Source organism: Zophobas morio, unplaced genomic scaffold (genome assembly GCF_036711695.1).
Source record: "Zophobas morio isolate AGI-343-1 ecotype UQ-CSIRO unplaced genomic scaffold, CSIRO_AGI_Zmor_V1 ptg000027l, whole genome shotgun sequence".
NCBI classification, from domain to species: domain Eukaryota; kingdom Metazoa; phylum Arthropoda; class Insecta; order Coleoptera; family Tenebrionidae; genus Zophobas; species Zophobas morio.
This window is the reverse complement of record NW_026972132.1, coordinates 1,859,233-1,865,232: the sequence shown is the minus strand read 5'-3', so window position 1 is coordinate 1,865,232 and position 6,000 is coordinate 1,859,233.

Below are 6,000 nucleotides of genomic sequence, written 5' to 3'. Positions count from 1 at the left end.
TGGCAGCTTGAATGATTAGGGAATCACGTGACAACGCGCTCTTTTCATTGGTTTTCATTTGGATTTCAGAAATTTCAAATTTTTTTTTTAAAGACTCAAAAAGTACTAAAATTACTAGAGATCCTCTGGTGCTACAAATTCTTTGGTTTCTAACGATTACACAGATTTCAAAATTTCCAATGACTATATAAATGATAAAGATGAGAGAGATTCCAAATTGTAAAGGTATAAAAATTCGTAATCGACAAAAAGACTCTACAAGATTCTAAAGATATAAGAAATATTCAAAAGAATCTGAAGTTACTAGAGATCGTCGGAATAATACAGAGCTTAAGGATTCTGAAGATTCTAGAAATTTTAAACATTCTATAACATTGTAAATTTAATGATTCTAACATGTCCAGAATTTCCAAAGATTCTACAAGCTTTGAATGCTAAAGATTCTAAAGGTTCGGAGGATTCTGCGTGCTCTGAGAACTCTAAAGAGTGTAGATTTTCCGAGAATTCCAAGGGTTTTCAGGGATTTAAAAGATATTCCATAAATTTCAGAGATTCTAAAGGTTTTAAGGATTCTACAAATTCTCAAGATTCTAAGGACTCTAAGGACACTCATCTAGAAATTCTGAACATTCTAGAACATTGTGGAAATTCTAAAATGTAAAAAATTTCCAACAATTCTAAAGGCTGTAAAGACTAGAGATCCTAAGAACTCTAAGTCTCTGAAGATTCTGTTGACCCTAAGCATTCTAAGGAGTCTTAATTTTGCAGAAATTTCAGAAATTTCGAAATTTCTAGAGTTTCTAAAGACCAAGGACTCCAACGGCTCAAACGTTCTAAACATTGTAGAGATTTTAAATGTCGAAAATCTCCAAAAATTCTAAAGGCCCTAAGGACTAAAGTTTAAGGACTTTGAAAACTCTAAAGACTCCAGATTTCACAGAGATCCCAGAGGTTCCACACATACCTGAGATTTCAGAAATTTAAGAGTTTCCATAAGTTAACAAAAATTCTAAAAGTCCTGAAGATTAAAGACTTTAAAGACATGAGGACTTTGAGCACTTTGAGGATTCTGATGATTATAAAGACTCCTAAAACTCCAAAGAGGCTAAGATTCTGAAGACTCTAAATAGTCTAAAAATTCTAAGGATTCTAGTAGAAATCCATAGATTTTAGTGGTTATTAAAATTGCAAAGATGATAAAATCACTGCAACTTCTAGAGATGCTGTATAACCTAGAGAACCTGTGAATTCAAAAGTTCCAAAAATTCTAGAAATTCTATGGGATTCGAAGAGTTCTAAAAACTGCAGATATTCTAAACACCTTATAAACCCTCTAAAATAGAAAAGCTTCTAAATATAAGAAAGATTCCAAAGAAACTTACAGACCCTGAAGATATTAAAGATCCTAGAAATTCTAGACTTCTGAAGATTCTGGAAATTTTAAAGATTCTAGAACTCCTGGTGATCCTAAAATGTCCAAAATTTCCAAACAAGAAAAATACTAAGAACCTCGAGAATTTTGAAGATTCTGAGTACTCTAAAGATTCTAAAGTCTTTAAAGACTAAAAATCCTAAAAACATTAACCACTCCGATGTCTCTGACAACTCCAAGAACTTTAAAGACTCTAAATTTTCCAGAGATTCTGGAGATTTGGAGATTCCATAGACTCCAGAGATATAAATATTTCAAAGATTCTAAGGGCTCAAACGTTTCAAAAAGTGTAAAAAATCTAAATACTTACTCTAGAACATTGCAGAGAATCTAAAATTTTCAAAAATTCTAAAGACTCCAGATTTTACAGAGATTCCAGAGGTTCCACACATACCTGAGATTTCAGAAATTATTGCCTTCTTTTCGTTAATGTGTACTTAGCTGCCATTAACCTACGTTGTATCTACCTATATGTAAAATGGCGAATAAAGTCTTTAAAGGCTAAAAATCCTAAGAACTTTAACTACTCCGCTGTCTCTGACAACTCTAAGAACTTTAAAGATTCTAGATTTTCCAGAGATTCCAGAGATTTCGGAGATTCCATAGACTGCAGAGATATAAATATTTCAGATTCTAAGGGCTCAAACGTTTCAAAAATTGTAAAAAATCTAAATACATATTCTAGAACATTGTAGAAAATCTAAAATGTTCAAAATTTTCAAAAATTCCAAAGGTCCTAAAGACTAAAGAACCTAAGGCTTTGAAAACTCTCAAGACTCCAGATTTTACACAGATTCCAGAAGTTCCACACATACCTGAGATTTCAGAAATTTGAGAGTTTCCATACATTCTAGAGATTCTAGATATTCTAAAAGCTCTAAAGACTAAAGAGCTTAAGGACTCTAAAGATCCTAGATTTTCCAAAGATTGCAGAGATTTTAGAGGTTCTAGAGATTCTAAAGACTCTAAGTATTCTAAGGACTCAAACGTTCCAAATATTGTAAAAATTCTAGACGGATGCTGGAGATTATAGAAATTGTAAACATTCTAGAACTTTAAATTCACAAAAATTCTAAAAGTTTTGAAGATTTAAAGACCTGAGGACCTTGAGCACTTTGAGGATTCTAATGATTCTAGAGACTCCTAAAACTCCAAAGAGGCTAAGATTCTGAAGACTTTAAATATTCTAAAGATTCTAAAGGTTTTAAGGATTCTAGTAGAATTCCATAGATTTCAGTGGCTATTAAAATTGCAAAGATGATAAAATCACTACAAATTCTGCTGGATAACCTAGAGAAACTGTGAATTCAAAAGTTCCAAAAATTCTAGAAATTCTATGGGATTCGAAGAGTTCTAAAATTGCAGATATTTTAAACACCTTACAGACCCTCTAAATTAGAAAAGATTCTAAACATAAGAAAGATTCCAAAGAAACTTAAAGATCCTGAAGATATTAAAGATTCTAGAAATTCTAGACATCTGAAGATCCTGGAAATTTTAAAGATTCTAGAACTCCGGTGATCCTAAAATGTCCAAAATTTCCAAACAAGAAAAATATTGAGGACATCGAGAATTTTGAGGATTCTGAGTACTCTAAAGATTCTAAAGTAATAAAAAATTCAAAAATTTCTAAATGTTCTAAAAGTTTCAAATATTCCAAAGATTCTACAGGTTCTGGAGAGATTCCAGTCAGATGTCAAAAATTAAGACCAATAGGAATTTCAGGAATTTAAAAAACTCCAGTTTCATTCTAGAAATTCTAAAATGCCCAAAATTTCCAAAAATTCTAAAAGCTCGAAAACTACATATCCTAAGGCCTAAGGTTTCTGAAAACCCTGAGGACTCTTGATTTTTTTGAGATTTCGGAGATCATAGAGATTCTAAAGACTCTAACAACGCTAAGGACTCAAACGTTCCAAAGATTGTAAAAATTTCAAAGATTTCAAGTGTTTCAAATATTGTAAAGTGTTGAAAGACTAAAGACCCTAAGAACTTTAACAGCTCTGATGTCTCTGACAACTTTAAGAACTTTAAGGACTCTAGATTTTCCAGAGATTCCATAGACTCCAGAGATATAAACTTTCAAAGATCCTAAGGGCTCAAACGTTTCAAAAATTGTAAAAAATCTAAATACTCTAGAACATTGTAGAGAATCTAAAATGTCAAAAATTTTCAAAAATTCCAAAGTCCCTAAAGACCAAAGAGCCTAAGGACTTTGAAAACTCTAAAGACTCCAGATTTTACAGAGATTCCAGAGGTTCCACACATACCTGAGATTTCAGAGATTTTAGAGTATGCATACATTCCAAAGATTCTAGATATTCTAAAGGCTCCAAAGACTAAAGAGGTTAAAGACTCTAAAGATCCTAGATTTTCCAAAGATTGTAGAGATTTCAGAGGTTCTAGAGATTCTAAAGACTCTAAAGACACTAAATACTCTAAAGATTCTAAGGACTCAAACGTTCCAAAGATTGTAGAAATTTCAAAGATTTCAAGTGTTTCAAATATTGTAAACTGTTTAAAGACTAAAAATCCTAAGAACTTTAACTGCTCCGATGTCTCTGACAACTCTAAGAACTTTAAAGACTCTAGATTTTCCAGAGATTCCAGAGATTTTGGAGATTCCATAGACTCCAGAGATATAAACATTTCAAAGATTCTAAGGACTCAAACGTTTCAAAAATTGTAAAAATTCTAAATACTCTAGAACATTGCAGAGAATCTAAAATGTCCAAAATTTTCAAAAATTCCAAAGGCCCTAAAGACCAAAGAGCCTAAGGACTTTGAAAACTCGAAAGACTCCAGATTTCACAGAAATTCCAGAGGTTCCACACATCCCTGATATTTCAGAAATTTGAGAGTATGCATACTTTCCAAAGATTCTAGATATTCTAAAGGCTCTAAAGACTAGAGAGGTTAAAGACTCTAAAGATCTTGGATTTTCCAAAGATTGCAGAGATTTCAGAGGTTCTAGAGATTCTAAAGACTCTAAAGACACTAAATACTCTATAGATTTTAAGGACTCAAACGTTGCAAAGATTGTAGAAATTTCAAAGATTTCAAGTGTTTGAAATATTGTAAAGTATTTAAAGACTAAAAATCCTAAGAATTTTAACTACTCTGATGTCTCTGACAACTCTAAGAACTTTTTAAAGACTCTAGATTTTCCAAAGATTCCAAAGATTTCGAAGATTCCGTAGACTCCAGAGATATAAATATTTCAAAGATTCTAAGGGCTCAAACGTTTCAAAAATTGTAAAAAACCTAAATACTCTAGAACATTGTACAGAATCTAAATGTCCAAAATTTTCAAAAATTCTAAAGACCAAAGAGCCTAAGGACTTTGAAAACTCTAAAGACTCCAGATTTCCCAGAGATTCCACACATACTTGAGATTTCAGAAATTTGAGAGTATGCATACATTCCAAAGATTCTATATATTCTAAAGGCTCCAAAGACTAAAGAGGTTAAAGGCTCTAAAGATCCTAGATTTTCCAAAGATTGTAGAGATTTCAGAGGTTCTAGAGATTCAAAAGACTCTAAAGATTCTAAAGACTCTAAGGATTCTAAGGACTCAAACGTTCCAAATATTGTAAAAATCCTAAACGGATGCTGGAGATTATAGAAATTGTAAACATTCTAAAACTTCAAATTTACAAAGATTCTAAAAGCTCCGAGGATTAAAGACTTTAAAGACCTGAGGACTTTGAGCACTTTGAGGATTCTGATGATTCTAAAGACTCCTAGAACTCCAAAGAGGCTAAGATTCTGAATGCTCTAAATAATCTAAAGATCCTAAAGGTTCTAAGGATTCTAGCAAAATTCCATAGATTTCAGTGGTTATTAAAATTGCAAAGATGATACAGTCACTACAAATTCTAGAGATGCTGTATAACCTAGAGAAACTGTGAATCCAAGAGTTCCAAAAATTCTAGAAATTCTATGGGATTCGAAGAGTTCTAAAAATTGCAGATATTCTAAACACCTTACAGACCTTCTAAAGTAGAAAAGATTCTAAATATAAGAAAGATTACAAAGAAACTGAAAGATCCTGAAGATATTAAAGATCCTAGAAATTCTAGACATCTGAAGATTCTGGAAATTTTAAAGATTGTAGAACTCCTGGCGATCCTAAAATGTCCAAATTTCCAAACAAGAAAAATACTAAGGACCTCGAGAATTTTGAGGATTCTGAGTACTCTAAAAATTCTAAAGTAATAAAAAATTAAAAAATTTCTAAAAGTTCTAAAAGTTTCAAATATTCCAAAGATTCTACAGGTTCTAGAGAGATTCCACAGTCAGATGTCGAAACCTAGGACCAACGGGAATTTCAGAAATTTAAAAAACTCCAGAGTTTCGCTCTAGAAATTTTAAAATGTCCAAAAATTTCCAAAAGTTCTAAAGGTTATAAACATTAAAGATGCTAACAACTTAGAGGACTTTCAGGACCCTGAGGGCTCTATGTTCTGAAAATTCTAAGGAGTCTTGATATTCCAGAGTTTCCAGAGATTTTTATGCATTTATCCTAAGAAAATCAAAGGATAAGCCCCACCCACCCACCCCATCTC